At 45.1% G+C, this 18,530-nt stretch overlaps 1 protein-coding gene across 3 annotated transcripts in view; it reads left to right on the top strand.

Annotated features, from left to right (window-relative positions):
* FAF1 (Fas associated factor 1) overlaps positions 1-18,530 on the top strand; it is a 5,915,525-nt gene that overhangs the window by 5,184,507 nt on the left and 712,488 nt on the right. The gene's annotated exons all lie outside the window — the stretch shown is intronic.

An 18,530-nucleotide genomic window follows, 5' to 3' on the forward strand; every position in this document is an offset into this window, starting at 1 on the left:
AGAAGAGGAGCTGATAGGTTCTGACAATTTTGTCGACACTGCCTACTAAATTAGCTAAAACCTCCCCTGGTTCCCACAGTTTCTGCGGACCCAAACGGGAAGTCTCTTCAAATCCCGGTGCTGGTTTCTGCACCGACTAATTCAGCACCTACAGTTATTATGGGAAGACTTTAGTACCACTTCTCTCTACTGTTCCATCTGTTTTGGAACCAAGGAAATTCTCTTTAGAAAACAGGCCAAGGACAACATATTCACCATCAGTGGACCCCTTTCCAGATCGACCTCCAAGCCCATACTTGGAGAAACCCCATTCCCCATTAGTCTCTTCGATCCATTTTACCAAGAGCCTCACAGAGTCTGATGATGTCCTTCATGGATGCATCTGCAGTCATAACAAGTGGGTTGTCCTGTCGTCAGGCAGCCCTTCAGTCGGCCGGATTCCAAAGTCCGGGTCCGGCTTCGGCTGATGTCGCACTCCACCCGACGTCATCACTGTTGGTCTTTGGGTATAAAGGCATCAGCCGACGCCATTTTCCTCAGTCTTTCTTGCCGCGTGGCGCCCGAAGCAGAAGCTGTTCGCAAGTGCCGGTCGGTCCGATCCAGAGATTACTTCTACCGAATACTACTTCGAAGACTTCTAAAGCTAAGTACCCCGTTGGGGACTCTTTCTTGCCTCAGCCGATGTCAGAAAAAGTTAACAATTGTTTAAACTGTGGGAAACAAATACCTCATAAAGATTTCCACTCTTACTGTCTGCCTTGTTTAGGCCCAGCCCACGACGTAGCAGCCTGTTCGGCCTGTGCTTCTTTCAACCGACGAACGCTTAGGCGTCGGTCGGAGTTTGCAGAACAGTTTTTCGGTTCTGATTTTGCGTACATTATGCCGTCGGATCCTCCGACTACCCAATCTAGCAAAAAACGCAAAGATAAAGACCCACACTCGCGGTCCGCGGTTTCGGCCGAAACCATGGTCAAGCAAACCGCGAGTGTCTCGGTTTCGGCCGAAACCGAGAAAACTGAACAAAGTACAGCTGAACCTATTTCTACAACCGAGGCCCCTGCTACAACTCTTGAAATTTTACCCACTACGGTGGTTGACTTATCAGACACCATCCCCTTGGATGTTTCTACCCCAGCACATGGTGCTGCTAGGCCTCCAGCAGCCATGTCCATTAAGGCCTTTGCCAGGGCTAAAGCAGCCAAGACTACTAAAACAGTGCCTGTTAAACCACCCACATCCAGGCCCTCTTCTAGTTCTCAAATGCTTACTTTGGCAGAAGATTTAATTTCTTTAATTAGAGGATCTCAATCTCACCCAGACAGGGCCTCTCAGCCCCCAGAGAAGAGACCTAGGGCAGAGCCCCCCGAGCCAGTGTCCTCTGATGATTCTGCTGATGAATCAGACATAACTGACCAGCCAGAGGCTCCCTTCTCCAATTTTGAAGATTCTGATGCTGAAGAATCCATCCCAGCTGCTTCCCCACCAGAAGAATTCTCCTTTGGGGAAACCTTGCATGCCATGCGAGAACAGTTCCAATGGCAGCAACAGGATTTTTCAGACTCCAGAAAAGACTTAGGACTTTTCTGCACCTCCCACAGCACAGGCCCTTAGCTATACCCCCTGTTCTCTCTGTGGTGGATGATGCTTTCAATGATATTTGCTCCGCTCCAGATTCTTTACCCCCAGCCCCTGCCAAACCAGACAGATTTTACAGGGTGCCAGATACTCATCACCACCTTTACAAGGCTCCACTTGCAGACCCAGAAACTATATCCCAGGGCCCCAAGGCAGTAGCCGCGACCATAGCTAAAACCCTATTCCTTCTGAAAGGGAAGCAAGGTCATTAGACAGATGGGGTAAAAGGTCTACACTTCAGCTACTCTCTCAGCTAGAGCTTTAAACTGTCAGTTTCACATGATACAATACCAAGAGTTTATGCTGGATCAGTTAACTAAAAACTAACCACTGATGAATCTCTTGATAAGAAATATGTATTAGAGATGGTAAATAACATACAACAGGTTAGCAACCATTCCTTAAAATGTGGCTATGATGCACTGGAGGCTTCATTTAGATCAGCCATGACAGGCACAGTGATAAGAAGGCATGCATGGCTAAAGGAACAAGCTTTACCGGATCATGTTAAAGCTAAGTTGCTAGATGCTCCTATGGACAAGACAAGTTTGTTTGGTACATCTGCCCAGCAGGTTATGAAGAAAATGGAAGAAAAGGCAAAATCTGTTCAAACTGTTAAAGATTTCTTGCAGGTTCAACCCCCAAGGTTTAGCAGGAACTGGCCTGCCAAAAATTGGTCCTTTCCTGACTCCACAAAATTTCAAAGGGGCAGGAATAGACGTTCCAGAGGCAGAAACCAATCCAGAGGAGGTGCCTACAGAGGAAGACAGTGGCAAGGTAACAACAGGGGCACAGACACAACCACTGCCACTACATCAACACAACCACAGTGACTTAACCCTAAATCCGCCTACCAGGGAACAAATAGCAGCTCCTCTAGGCGGAAAGTTAACCTTATTTTCAAAGAACTGGCACTACATAACAAAGGACAAGTGGATTTTACAAACCATAGATCAAGGTTACCGGTTTCACTTCCACACTTTTCCAGTCAAAAGAGGAATGCCAAATCTACCTCCAAATCAAAAAACAGAGGCTCTACGCCAGATAATGGAGTTAGCAAACATGAGAGCTGTGGAAAGAGTGCCAACAGCAGAGCAAGTAAAGGGGTTCTACTCCAGACTATTCCTAGTTCCAAGAAAGGAAAAAGTTGGAGACCAATTCTCGACCTGTCCACCTTAAATACATACATCATTGTCCCAAAATTCAAAATGCTGACCCTACAGCAACTTCTTCCCATGCTGGGCAAGGAGTCTTGGCTGGTAACTCTAGATCTCAAGGAGGCATACCTGCACGTCCCCATTCGACCAATCTGCAGAAGATACCTCAGATTTCTTGCAGGATCAGAGCACTATCAATTCTCAGCATTGCCTTTTGGCTTATCTACTGCGCCCAGAGTATTCACGAAATGCCTGGCATCAGTAATCGCCCATTGCAGACTTCAGAGAATTCAAATTTACCCATACCTGGACGACTGCCTGCTACAAGGGGACAACAAAAGCAAGCTGACAACAGATTTACAAAGGGTCATTTACTTGCTACAAGCACTGGGATACACAGTCAATTTACAAAAGTCAAGGCTGATACCATCCCAAACAAGGACATTCTTGGGCGGAATTGGACACAGTAAAACAAATGGCATTCCTGACTACAGAAAAACAAAAAGAACTCCCTCTATACTTCTTGGCACTAACAAAACTGAACAAGTTAACAGCAAGAAAAGTACTGCAGGCCTTGGGCTTCATGGCATCATGCATAATCTTGGTTCCATTTGCCAGACTACATATGAGAAAACTACAGTGGTACCTAAAGAATTTATGGTCCCAACACAGACACAGTCTAGAAACAGAAATCCCACTAATTCCATGCTTAAAACAGGAGTTCCTATGGTGGGCTCAGGCATGCCAGTCAAACCCAGGCCTACCCTTTCGCAGATGTCAAGCAAGCCAGACCATCACAACAGACGCTTCAGACCTAGGATGGGGGGCCCACATGCTGGACAAATGCGTGCAAGGATTGTGGACACAGGATCAACTTCAACTGCACATCAACCTAAAAGAAATGCTGGCGGTAAAACTGGCAATCCAAAAGTTCAAACCATTTCTCAAAGAGGGCCAGTTGATGATAAGGACAGACAACACCACAGTCATGTGGTACATCAACAAACAGGGAGGCACTCATTCATACCCTCTATGCAGAATGACCTTGGAGCTGTGGACCCTGGCACTCAGCTACAACATCCAGTTACAGGCAATATTTGTACCAGGGAAAGACAATACCCTAGCAGACATATTAAGCAGAACCACTTCGGATGCCCACGAATTGAAGCTTCACCCGGACATCTTCAAGACCATCTCAAAGAAATGGGGAATGCCACAGATAGACCTATTCGCATCACCTCTCAATCACCAGCTCAAAAATTCTGCACAAGGACATTCCACCCATTAGCATGGAAAGTGGATTCGCTCTCTTTCAACTGGAAAGGCCTAACAGCATATGCATTCCGCCTCTTCCTTTGATACACAAGGTACTACTGAAAATCAAGGAAGAACGTCCAAGGATAATCCTGATAGCTCCAAACTGGCCAAGACAACACTGGTACCCACTACTGAGGAGCATGTCTCGAACAATATGTGGACAATTCCCTGATGCCCTTGATGTTAACGCAGAACAACTACAGCATCATACATCCAAACCTAAAAACCTTGCAACTGACTGCATGGAACATCACATAACAGCAGCTATTCCAGAACTCTCCCAAAGAGTTAAAGACATTATTCTTGAAGCACGCAGACCTTCAACAAGAAGGAACTATGCTGGAAAATGGAAAAGGTTTGTCATCTGGAGTACGGAAAGAGGAAAAGATGTGTCAAACATAGATATGCCTAACATTCTGGAGTATCTGGCCGAACTTCTTCATTCAGGCCTGTCCTACTCCTCCATCAAGATACATGCATCAGCTATTTCAGCAGAATACAGCTTGGATACACCTGTTTTTTCGCACCCTTTGCTCAGGCAATTCCTCAGAGGAATCAAGAATGTAAAACCTCCAAGGAAACCACCATTACCAGCTTGGGATTTAAACTTTGTGCTAGAAAAGTTGACACTAGCACCCTTTGAACCAGCAGCAACAGCAGACCTACAACACCTGTCATGGAAAACTGCTTTCCTACTGGCAATTACTTCAGCAAGGAGGGTTTCAGAACTACAGGCCTTAATGGCAGTGCAACCCTTCCTAATCTTCCACCAAGATAGAGTGTCCATGAGGACTAATCCTACATTTATGCCTAAGGTGGTATCCAGACTGTCTTTAAACCAGGCAATCCACCTACCTACCTTCTTTCCCAACCCACAAAACAGAGGGGAAAGAGTACTGCATACCTTGGATGTACATAGACAGCTACGCTACTACTTGGACAGAACAAAAAGTAGCAGAAAGACTGACCAACTTGTAGCCTATGCAACAGGAAGGGAAGGAAAAGCTATTTCCAAACAGACAATCTCCAAATGGATAGGAAATTGCATACGATTCTGTTACTCCTTCCATGGAAAACCAATTCCACAGAACATAAGACCTCATTCTACAAGGGCAACAGCCACTACCACAGCCTTCTTACGAGGAGTGGCAACCAAAGACATTATTGAGGCGGCTACTTGGACCTCCGTGCATACATTTGCCAAGCATTATAATTTGCCTCTATATTCCAGATCCCGAGCAGGGTTTGCCACTGCTGTACTGCAAGGGATCCTAAACACACCATAATCTATTTTTATCCTCCTCCCCTAGTTGGCTATGGTATTCTACCCACTTGTTATGACTGCAGATGCATCCATGAAGGACATAGTACAGTTTTGTACCTACCATAAATGTAGATGTCCGAACTGGATAGCATCTGCAGTCAGGATTACCCTCCCTCCATCCCTCTGTGGTACTCCTAGGGTGTTTACCCTTCTAATAGCTAGCTGTTGGGGGGGAGTCTTTTATGGTGTATTTGTTTGTGTATATGTACATACATGCTTATTGTTGTGTTTACCTCTATCTATTTGGAAACATTGGCATCTATCCAAATTTTAGCCTGCAAGAGGGCTACTGGCATCTGGGGCAAGAAACACTGAGGAAAATGGCGTCGGCTGATGCCTTTATACCCGAAGACCAACAGTGATGACGTCGGGTGGAGTGCGACATCAGCCGAAGCCGGACCCGGACTTTGGAATCCGGCCGACTGAAGGGCTGCCTGACGACAGGACAACCCACTTGTTATGACTGCAGATACTATCCAGTTCGGACATCTACATTTATGGTAGGTACAAAACTGTACTTTCTGAGGTTAGTGGATCATCTCCTGGTGGTGAGGGGCGGAGCTTCATCTGTTCCTAGTCTCCCTGGCTTTGGAACCGTTCCCATTGTTTCAGCTGTTGTTGATGTTCTTCATGTTTCAGTATCGCAGTCATCACATTTGGGTTATCCCTGCCCGGGTAGCCCTTGGCCGGCCCGAATACCAGAAGCTTAGTATTTCTGCGTCGGTTGCTGTCACTTCAGGACCGACGTAAGGTCATCAGTAGTATAAAGTAAGGCAGCTGACGCCATTACATCAGTCTTACTTGCCGAGCAGCCCGAAGCAGAAGCAGTTCGCATGAGTGCCGGTCAGCCGCTACCTGAGTTTTGTCTTCTGAACTGAAGCTGAAGTCTTCTAAAGCTAAGTACCCCGTTGGGGATCGTTTTTTCTTGCTCTAACTGATGTCAGAAAAAGTTAACAATTGTCTCACCTGTGGAAAGCAAATACCACACTGAGACTTTCATTCTTACTACATCACTTGCTTAGGCCCAGACCACAACGTCCCTCGCTGTCGCTTTTGTGCTTTAACGCCAGAACTATATGTAGTTGGGCCCTTATTGTAGCTAGATATTTTCGCTCTCAGTCCTCGAATTACGATATGACTTTGGTAAGACACCCGACAGCAGATCTTCTGAAAAAACGTAAGGATAAAGACAGACCGCACAGGTTCAAACCTACTGACGATGCTTCCGTTAAGCTAGTCGTCAGTTCTGCAGTCCTCAGTGAGGTGCTTTCGCAGCCCCTGATGCCCGCTTCTGTAGATTTGCAGGCCGCTACCGAGACCCTTTTGGAGTCCGGTATGCCACAAAACTCTTCTTCAACTAAGGATCCTGCGGTTGTCTCTACCTTGGATGGGTCCGGAGCCGTTGAGCAGGCACCGGCTTCCGAGGAAGTACATCGCACGACAGATTCTCAACACAAACCGACGACTTCTTTCGCGTCTACTGTTCTTTTGAAAACTACTGACTTTCTAAGGCCCAGGGTATGAACCACACCCAAGAAACTGATGACCCAATCTCAGACACCTGCTTCCTTGCCTCAGTCTCAAATGCTTAAAATGGCAGAAAACCTTATAATGCTGATTAGGGGAAGCCAAGCTACCCCTTCCAAAAGAAAAAGAGATCTGTTCCCAGTACTTTTATCTGAACAGGAGTCTGATGACATGAAGACATGCAGCCCCTCTCTGCTTATGAGGATTCTGATGCAGAGGAATCCATTCCTTCAGCCTCTTCACTGGATGACTTTTCCTTTGAGGAAACCCTTCATACTTTAAGGGAGCATTTCCAATGGGAATTCCATCAGTCTAAAAAGAGACTCAGAGAATTCTTAAATATTCCACAGCACAGACCCCTAGGCATTCCTCCTGTCCTGGATGTTGTGGATGATGTTTTCATGGAATCTAGTTTGACTCCTGACACCCTCCCTCCTGCTCCCAGGAAGCCTTACAGGTATTACAGAGTCAATGACTCGGATAAATTTATTTTCAAAAATCCTACTGCTGACTCTGAGGTTATTTCTCAAGGGCCTAAAGGAATTAAAGCAACTTCTGCTAAGAATCCCATCCCCTCAGATAGGGATTTCCAAGCACTAATCAGATGGAGTAAAAAAGTATACACCTCTGCTACTCTTGCTATCGGAGCACTAAATTGTCAGTTCCATATAATAAAATTTCAGCAGCATACCATGGAACTCCTCCAACAGAATATATCATCCTTTCCTGCTTTTGCAGAAAATAGAGGGATATAAGAGTTAATGCACTCTGCAAGTCAAGTAACTAAGCACAACTTACACTGTGGTTTTGACGCCCTAGAAGCTTCTTGTAGGGCAGCAGTCACTGGTTCTGTCCTTAGAAGGCATGTTTGGCTTAAGGAACAGCCCTTGCCAGACCATGTCAAATCTAAATTATTGGATGCACCCTTGCACAAAGACAACTTATTTGGCACCAAGGCAGAGGAGGTCTTAAAAAAGATGGAAGAAAAAGCTAAATCTATGCAGACAGTTAAGGATTTCCTACAGATCCAGCCACCCAGGTTCAGTAGGCATTGCCCCTCTAAGCACTGGTAGTTTCTTGCCCCCTCCAGGTCAGTTCAGCCCAGACCCCGGGGAAGCAGACCCCCTGACAACAGCCACAGGGAATGCAGAGATCAAAGCAATAGAGTTCCTCCATTTCAAAACCAAGGAGTGCAAAGCCACCCCGTCATGGTAAAAACTCACAATGACTCTCCACTTCCACCCCCTCCCTCTGCCCCACCTGCATTTGCCCCTAAGAGGAAAACTCTCCTTCCACACAAGCACCTGGGCCACCATTACCAACGACCGCTGGGTCCTCAACATAGTGTCCCAGGGATACAGTTTTTTTTCCACATTCTCCCAACCCCAAAAGGGTTCCCAGATCTTCCTTCAAACCAGTGGGCAGAGGCGAAAAAGCAAATCTTTTCCCTGCTCTCTATGAGGGCAATAGAGCACGTTCCTGCAGAATAGATAGGCCAAGGTTTCTACTCCAGACTTTTCCTGATACCCAGAAGAGAGGGCACCTGGTGCCCCATCCTCGATCTATCCATTCTAAACACCTTCCTGGTGATACCAAAATTTAAAATGCTCACCCTCCAGCAACTACTACCTATGCTCTCTAAGAATGCTTGGCTAGACACCCTAGACCTAAAAGAGACCTACCTCCACATCCCAGTCAGGGAATCATGCAAGAAATAACTAAGTTTCAAGGCAGGATCTCTGCACTTCCCTTTGGCTTATCTACTGCTCCCAGAGTTTTCACCAAATGTCTGACTCCCGCCATTGCTTTTTGCAGACAAAGAAATATACAAATTTACCCATACTTAGATGACTGTATAATTCAGGCAGACAGTCAGGAAAAGCTGCTCAAGCACCTGGCCTTTGTAAAGTCCTTACTGACCCCCCTAGCGTACCCTATCAATGAAAAGAAATCCAAACTAGTGCCCACCCAAAAGATTATTTTCCTGGGAGCAATCCTGGACACAGCATCCCAGATGACATTCCTTACACCAGAAAAGCAAAGTTACCTGGCAGCCTACTTCTCTCAACTAGCCACCAGACCCCAGTTATCCGCAAGGAAAATCCTGCAGGCTCTGGGGTTCATGGCATCTTGCATTCTACTCATTCCATATGCCAGACTGCATATGAGGAAACTTCATTGGTACCTAAAAAGCCTTTGATGTCACCACTCTCAAGACCTGGAAACTCTTATCCCTGTGATACCCTGCCTAAGCACAGATTTTCTTTGGTGGGCAGCAGCATGCTCCCACAACAATGAGACACCTTTCTCACCACCCCCCAACACCCAGACCCTCACCACAGATGCATCAGACTATGCCTGGGGTGCTCACCTGGACGGCAGGTGCATACAGGGCTAATGGAGCCCACAACAAATACATCTGCACATCAACCAAAAAGAGATGGTAGCTGTCCAGCATGCATGGACAGCTTTCAGGCCCCTTTTCTCCCCAGGTGCTCTCCTGATCAAAACAGACAACACCACTGTGATGTGATACATCAACAAACAGGAAGGGACTCACTCCTATCCTCTATGTTGGCTCACCATAACCCTTTGGCACACAGCCTCAGCCATGCAACTACACCTGTTAGCACAATTCCTGCCAGGCTCTTTAAACTCTCTGGCAGACAACTTAAGCAGAAATCTTCTGGACCCACATGAGTGGCATCTAAACCAAAGAAACTTCACCCTAATAACACAGAAATGGGGTACCCGAATGTCAACCTCTTTGCTTCCCACTCCAACCATCAGCTCAGTAAGTTCTGTACCAGGGGAGCCTTACTGCAGGGCCTGGAAAGTGGATGCCCTATCCTTCCCCTGGGTCAAACTCTCTGTCTATGCATTTCCTCCACTACCTCTCATTACCAGGGTACTGCTCAAAATAAGGGAGGAAAATCCAAGGACAATTCTGATTGCTCCAGACTGGCCTCGCCAGCACTGGTACCCACTGCTGAGCAGCCTGTCCCCACTGCCACCATGGCATCACCTTCAAACCCCAACCCTCCTGACCCAGAGGGAAGGAGAATTCATGTGTCCCCAATTGCAGACCCTCAATTTGGCAGCTTGGCTTATTCCCTGACCACTGATCAAGCTGCCAATCTCACTAAACAGATTCTAGATGTTATATGTGAGGCTAGACGCCCTAGCACTAGAAAGTCTTATGCTAACAAATGGAATAGGTTCTGCACCTGGTTTCAGGCTAATACGGCACAGCCTTTCCTACCTCTCATCCTGGATTACCTAGCTGACCTACTTCACAGTGGTCTCTCCATTTCCTCTATTAAAATTCACGCCTCTGCCATCTCTGCTCATTTCAACAATGAACTGTTTCTCACACCTTCTCATCAAACAGTTCCTAAGAGAGGCTAGCAACTTGAGGCCACCCAGAAGAGCACCTACCCCAGCTTGGGACCTAAACTTTGTGTTGGAAAAGCTCACCCTGCCCCCCTTTGAACCAGCATCTTCAGCAGAGTTAAAGTTTCTCTCCTGGAAGACAGCCTTGCTTCTGGCCATCACTTCAGCCAGAAGAGTATCCGAGCTACAAGCACTCATGGCTGTAGAGCCCTTCATCATCTTCCCTGCTGACAGGGTGTCCCTCAGGACTAACCCATCCTTCATGCCCAAAGGGGTGTCCAATGTGGCTCTCAACCAATCCATTCATTTGGCCACCTTTTTCCCTAACCCACAAAACAAGGGGGAAAGGATCCTGCACTCTCCAGATGTGCACAGACAGCTCAGATTCTATCTAGACAGGACTAAATCATTCAGAAAGACTGATCAATTGCTAGTCAACTTTGCTGCAGGGGGAGAGGGCAAAGCCATATCCAAACAAACCATTTCCAAATGGATAGCACACTGCATCCATTTCTGTTACAAGCAACATGGGAACCTCCCCCTAAGGGGGTCAGGACTCACTCTGCCAGAGCAGCCTCCACCTCTGCAGCTTTCCTCAGAGGAGTCCCCACCAGGGACATCCTGGAGGCTGCCACATGGACATCTGTTCACACCTTCACCAAGCATTACCCCCTGCCTATCTTCTCCAAATCCAAGGCAGGCTTTGCCACTGCAGTCTTACAGGTCATCCTAGCCAGCCCCTAGTCTTCTTGACTGCCTCCACCCTTTTCCTCAACTGTGGGAATCAACCCAAGTGTGATGCCTGCAACAGTGAAACACGAAGAACATAGTACAGTTGTATACACTTACCATAAATGTAGATGTTCGAGTGTATTCACTGTTGCAGTCCTGGTTTCCATCCCTCTTTTCTTCTCTCTCTCTCTCTCTCCCTCTCCTTACAAGGAACTTTTTGGTATTTACTTTCTACCGGTGGGGTTCTTCCACCATATCCTGGCTCCCACTTGGAGGGGGGGGTCCTGACAGGACAAGAAAAACTGATGTAATGGCGTTGGCTGCTTTAATTTATACTACTGAAGACCTTACGTCAGTCCTGAAGCGACAGCAACTGATGCAGAAATACTAAGCCTCTGGTATTTGGGCCGCCTGAGGGCTACCCTGGCAGGTATAACCTAAATGTGATGACTGCAACAGTAAATACACTGGAACATCTACTTTTGTGGTAAGTGTACACAACTGTGCTTTCCTACTCTGACTCCAAGTGAGCCTTCAGATTTCCTGGCGCCAACAGTCCCAGTTTCAACTGTCTTGGTGCCGATCAGATCTGCATCTCTGGCACCGATAACTGCACTGAACTCTTCACTTCTCTCTGAACCAGAGATGCTTGGGGTCAAAACTTCTCTCTCAGTTCTGGGGAGCGTGGTTCTATTCCGGTGTTGTCAAAGCCATCCATGCTTCTTGGGGTGTTGGCAGACATGAGCTTGACTCCAGATTCTGCTTCAGAGGTGGCTTCCTCAGTGAGGGACGGGACCATGGTTCTTAGGGAGTCTATCTCAGTTCTGGGCTCCCATTCCTTTACGGGAGGGGGAGGGGGCCTGCTTTCTTGGCCTTGGAGAAAGCCTTGTGCACTGCTGGCTCACATTCAATACCACTTTTGTCGGACCAACAACCTTGTCCTACCCCTCACTCAGAGCTTCTTCCAGCCTCTGACCTGGTACAGTGGGCACAGAAACTTCAGGATCCAACTATGGTAGTCATGTCCTCTTCAGATACTTCTCCAGCACATCACACCAAGGAGATAGCCCTGAAGAGAAAGTGCAAGAGGAAGCACTTGGACTCCCCTGAAGAGTCTTACACAGAAGATACTGATTTCGATGAAGGGGGAGGTTTCCCAAAGTCATTCCCTGAAAATGTCTCCTTTGGAGACATACTAGAGATCCTGAAGCATATGGGTGGCTGGACTTCCCCTTAGCCTTCCTCAGAGGAATCTGTATACCTGGAGGTTTTTCGTGCCTGACAGTCTACTTCTTGGATCTCTCCACCCACTGACAGTCTAATTAAGTTGATTACGCAGCGGGCTTGGAAGATACTTGATTCCATAGAGCCAATTCCCAAGAGACCAGACAGCATTTTAACAGCTCCTGAGGATCAGCATCACAGGGCTAATGGGATGCCAGTAGATGCCATGGTGCTTGCAGCAACCACTAAAAAGGAAATTGCTGATTATACTCCTAATAAAGAGTGTAGGATGATGGATAGATTCGGGAAGCATATATATGGTTCATTGACCTTTGCACTCAGGTCCTTGAACTTCATGGCATATTTCACTAGACTTCAAAGAGATCTGATAAAGGAGCTATCAGATACTCTGATAGGAGCAGTAGCTAAGGGGGGGGGGGTTCAGGATAAAGTAGCTTCCCAGCTACCCACCCTTGATTCAATATGTAGTTCGTCCATGAGGCTCATTGCGCATCCATCTGAAGGGATGACTAGGGCAGCGGCTTCTGGCGTAGCCATGAGGAGACACACTAGGATTCGCTTATGTGAGTTTGTGGAGCCATTCAAGTCTTCTTTCATCAGTGCTCCCTGTGACAGAACATCCTTTTTTTATCTCAAAAGTTAAAGAGACCTTTCCCAAATGTGAGAAGGATGGAAAGAGCCTTTCTACCATTGGTGTATGCTTTTCCACTCCTCAGCGGTCGTACACCAGGAACCAGAGAAGTGGGAAGCTAGTCATTATTAGTTCAGAGCCCTGCTGTTTGGTCTCACCACAGCTGCCAGGGTGTTCACTAAATGCATGGCAGTCGTAGCAGCTCACTTCAGACTACAGGGATTCTGCATGTTTCCTTACCTAGACGACTGGCTCACTACCATGCCCACCAGCTATCTACTGTGCAGGCAAGAAACTATGTTCATCAAACTTGCTCCTCATTGGGGATCACTGTAAACTGTGAAAAATCCCATCTAGACTAACACAGCATTTAGAATTCATAGGAGCTGTGCTAAACACAAATACCGCCATCACGTCTCTTCCCCCAGAAAGAATTCAAAGAATAAATTCACAAATCAGTCAGATTATTCAGAACAAAAAGGTGATTGCAAGACTGTTGTTACAAACTCTAGGATCAATGGCAACCGCCTTCACTTTAGTCCCTTGCCAGATTTCACATGTTAATCCTACAATGACTGTTGTTATCACAATGGTCTTTCCTTAATCAGCCAGTCAGATGTCCCATCTGGTAATGATCACCAATCTATGCAAGAAAGTCCTGAGTTGGTGGCTTCACTCAAACGAAATTTTGTCGAGCCTCCCCTTTGTCCCCTTCAACCCCAAGTCATAATGATCACGGATGCATCTCAGATGGGGTGGGGGGATCATTATCTGGGAAAGACTGTCCAAGGCATTTGGTCCAAATTAGAGGCCAATCTGCACATCAGTGTTCTAGAGATGAGGGCAGTGCTTTTGGTGTTGCAAGCATGCCAAGAAACCCTCCCCTTGGGAACGATTGCGATCCAAATGGACAACATGTCTGTTGTTTGGTACATCAGTAAGCAAGGAGATACCAGATCTTACCCTCTTTGTCAAGAAGCACTCTGGTGTGGTGGTGGGCAGTTTCATTCGACTGCTTTCTAATCATAACACATATTCCAGGGAGCTCCAACATGATTGTGGACAAATTGAGCAGGAGCATCCTAATACCTCACAAGTGGTCTCTCAATCCCTTGGTGGCAAAAAGGATATTCCACCAATGGGGCCAGCCCTGCTGAGATCTCTTTGCATCTCCCGTGAACAACAAGTGCAGCAGCTACTTCACCCTGATCCTCCCTCCAGGAGAGTCACCAAGAGATGCTGTCTGTCACGACTGGCCCCCTAGTCTATTGTATGCCTTTCTCCAGATTCCTCGCATCTCCCAGTTTCTGAAGAAAGCCAGCAGGCAGAAGAACAGGATAACTTTCATTGCCCGATTCTGGCCTCAACAGATATGGTTTCCCTTTCTTTGGCCTCACTTAATGCGGAAACCTTGGACCCAGCTGCAGACCTCTTGTCCCATCCATAGGGACTGGTTCATCCAAATCTTCAAAATCTCAAGCTCACTGCATGGCTTCTCCAGTTCAAATGATTGCCAGGCATGCTAGTCTCACTGCCTTGGTTCAACAAATTGTTTTATCTTCCCATAAACCTTTGACTTGCCGGTTGTACATTAGCAAATGGCAAAAATTTTCAAAATGGGCTACAGAAGGTAACCTTGACCCTTATTCTGCACCAGTTGATAGGGTCTTTGAGTTTTTAGCATTGCTTTTCAATGCAGGAGCATCCTCCTCGACCATACGAGTACATCTAGCAGCAATTTCAAATTTTCATAATGGTCTAAATGATACAGCTCTGATGTCCCACAGAGTTTGCAAAGCCTTTCTGAAAGCAACCTTAATGCTCAGACCTTCATACAAAGATCCTTCTATACCTTGGGAACTTGAATCTGGTGTTACAGTATGTAATTAATTCCCCATTTGAACCATCCACAAATTGCGAATTGAAGTATTTGTCCTGGAAGACCTTATTTTTAATTGCTATTACTTCGGCTAGGAAAATATCTAAGCTACAAGCCTTATCTTGCAAGTCTCCTTACCTAATTTTTCATAAGGACAGGGCGTCCTTGCTAACAAATCCTTCCTTTCTACTAAAAATAGTGTCTGAGATTAATATCAACCAGACTATACAACTTCCCGTATTTTTCCCCAAATTTTCAAACAACGGAGAATATTGTTTGCATTTGCTACATGTTCATAGACAATTATGATGTTCTTTTTTTTCACTGTTGCAGTCATCACACTTGGGTTATCCTGCCAGGGGTAGCCCTCAGTCGGCCCCCAATGGGGTACTTAGCTTTAGAAGACTTCAGGATGATTCAAATTCGGAAACGAAAACTCAGGTAGTGGCAGACCGGCACTCGTGTGAACTGCTTCTGCTTCTTCTTCAGGATCCTCTGCAAGAAAGACTGATGTAATGCCATCGGCTGCCTGTTTTTATACCCCTGATGACCCAAAGTAAGTCCTGAAGTGACAGCAACTGACGCAGAAATACTAAGCCTCTGGTATTTGGGCCGACTGAGGGCTACCCCTGGCAGGATAACCCAAGTGTGATGATTGCAACAGCGAATACACTCGAACATCTACATTTATGGTAAGTGTACAGATGTACTTTTTTACCTTCACAGAACAAAGGAATTTAGAAAATCTGATCAGTTGTTTGTTTTTTTCTCTTCTGCTACTATGGTTACTCCAGTTAAATGGCTCAATGACTGTATAACTTTCATTTATAACTAAAGGAAAGTGCAACTACCAGGACCTGTAGAGGCACATTCAACGAGGGCAATAGCCGCTTCTGCATTCTTCATTCCAGAGTTTCTATACAGCGGATATAAAAAGTGTACACACCCCTGTTAAAATGCCAGGTTTTTGTGATATAAAACAATGAGACCACAATAAATAATTTCAAAACTTTTCCCATCTTTAATGTGACCTAATGTGATTTATCATGGTCTCATTTTTTATATTACAAAAACCTGGGATTTTAACAAGGGTGTGTACACTTTTTATATCCACTGTAGAGAATATCTGTGCAGCGGCTACTTGGGCATCCCCACATACCTTTACTACTCATTACAAGCTGGATCTGGTCTCTAGGGAATGAGCTTTATTTGGTTCGATGGTGCTCAGGAATATAATTCAGTGAGACCTCCCAAGATTTAGGTAGCTGGGGACTCTGTCCCTCAGTCAAGGATTAAGTGAAGATTGACAACATCAGATAAAGAAGTTGTGTCTTACCATAATGTTCCATCTGTGTTGTCGATCTTCACTTATCCTTGACATTCCCACCCTCCTTCCCCCTGCCTTTCAGGCTTCTTGGTGGAATGGATCTATCCCAATAGATTGTTTTTTTTCTTTTTATGACTACAGATAAGGTCTCTGTTGTGTTATAACTGTCTGTCACTATTTTGTGCAAGCTCGATCTGAGGTAATCCTGAGAGGAGCATTATGGGTAAAAGTTTCGCTGGTGAGCTTTTGGAAGGCGTAACCTGGAATAACGGCTGAGTCAGTTCAGAGATACGGAACCGGACCCCACAGTTAAGGATAAGTGAAGATCGACAACACAGATGGAACTTTATGGTAAGACATAACTTCTTTTTTGATAATTTTAAATATTCCCAAAGCATACTGAAAGAATTAGGACTTTTAAAACTGGTTTGTTTGCTCCCCTTGTCAGTCTCATTCCATATAGTTTAATAGATGGGAAAATGGTTGATTGGCATGATGATCAAGCTCTTAAGCCCTTTCCAATATCTGACTTTTTTTTCAAAGTGTTCAGTCAGCCGTCAACAATTCTTGCTATCATAACTTGCCATTAGGATATGCAGTTGATATAAATATCATATGTACCTCACTCTTGATGATTTGTAACAATAATATCAACAAAGTGTGATATAAACTTTTATTGAGTCTAATTTCTAAAGACATCCCTTCTACTGTTCCTATTGGAAGGATCTTTATATTTTCTTCTCTCAACCAAAAATCTGTGGTTCTATCTTTGAAATTCTGATTTTCAGGGTATTCCTTTTAAAAGTTGATATCTATACTCAGTTCATAATATTGTATAGTGTGTATATACACCTGCATGTAAGGCTCCTCATTTCTCAGACTTTCTTCCAACTTGCTCATTTATTAAGAATACAAATGCTGATACTGTATACATCTTTTAGGAATGTCTCATTACTAATAAATAGTCATGTCATACAAAATAAATTCACTTAGCAGCAAACTAAAATTAAAAGTCGTTATTTTATCATTATAAGTATTGCCACTTTGGCTTGTATCGCTTATAAATCAAAGCTGATTATTCAAAGTTATCTGACTTCCATGAACCTTCGGGTTTGGTGGATCCTGATACTTCTTGTGTATTCAACCTTACTTAAAAATCACTAGGACTTTTTCAAATGGCTGCATTGTATCCCACCTCATGAAAGTAAAGCTTCTGTTGGTCAATCTATTGTTTTCCCTATGACTAACTATTGTATGACCCTGGTCCTATTTTAAAACTGGATCTCATCTCTTTGAGCAGAATGTCAAAATCAAGAGGCACTCAATCAAAGCATGCATATCACAGTTTTGTTGATCCATTTTCATCTTTTGATATTCTGATGTGTGCTTGTGAGGATTACAGTTGCATGCATTTTCATTCATGGCAAAAGTCGGATGGTAAGGAATGAGCCAGCTTTGCTGGTCCTGCAGGACAGCCTCCTACCCTGTGGCGGCTATTTCATGCTCTGTTATAGCTGCTCTCCAAGAGGAAAATACCTTCACCTGCTGTATTCCCTTTGCTTCTCAGTAAGAACTTGCACGTGCCAGTGAGACTTCAAATCCATGGTATAGACAGTATCCCACTAGGTGTCACCCATGTGGCAAACTAGACTTACCTCTTTCCTCCCAGGGTGGACAGGTCAGCATTCCCCCATTCCCTCCTCCTCCCCCGCCTGCTTATACAGGTGTTCAAGCTATCTGAACTCAGGTCGACTGTAAAATCTCCAGGGCTTCATCTCGCTGTGTGCATTTCTGAGACACTGTTCTCTGCCAACCTTGCCATGATTTACTTTTTTTTCTGAAGCTTCTACTTTTTATTTACAAAAATAATCTCTTGCTATTGCTAGGGTATCGGTTTGTGTATAACTTTTCTAATTAGAGATAATAACAACAGTAACTATAAAAAGAAGCAGAGTTTAGTAATTTGGTTTGCACAGATGGGTTACATGAATTACAATCAGGTGCAAATTAAATACATGAACTTAATGAATGCAGTTGCTACAATTCTTAGAAGTCTGTGCTAGGAAGGAGGTTTGGAAGACAGAATCTTGACCAATTGACCAAAAAAAATTGGGTTTATACCAGTCTTGAAGAGAGGACTGTGGAAATTATTGCAGAATTACTCCAATCTCACATGTTAAAAAGATTCTTCTCAAGATAACTCGGAAGAGATTACAGCCATATTTTGCTAAAGAATTGCCAGAAGTGCAAGCAGAATTCAGGAAACAACAAAAAAACATCACCAAGGATGTAAGATGGATCCTTGAAAAGGCAAAATAATATCAAAAGGATGTCTACATGTGTTTAGTTGCTTATAAGAAGGG

Source organism: Protopterus annectens, chromosome 14.part0, assembly GCF_019279795.1.
Source record: "Protopterus annectens isolate FY-2018-M chromosome 14.part0, PAN1.0, whole genome shotgun sequence".
Classification (NCBI taxonomy): domain Eukaryota; kingdom Metazoa; phylum Chordata; order Ceratodontiformes; family Protopteridae; genus Protopterus; species Protopterus annectens.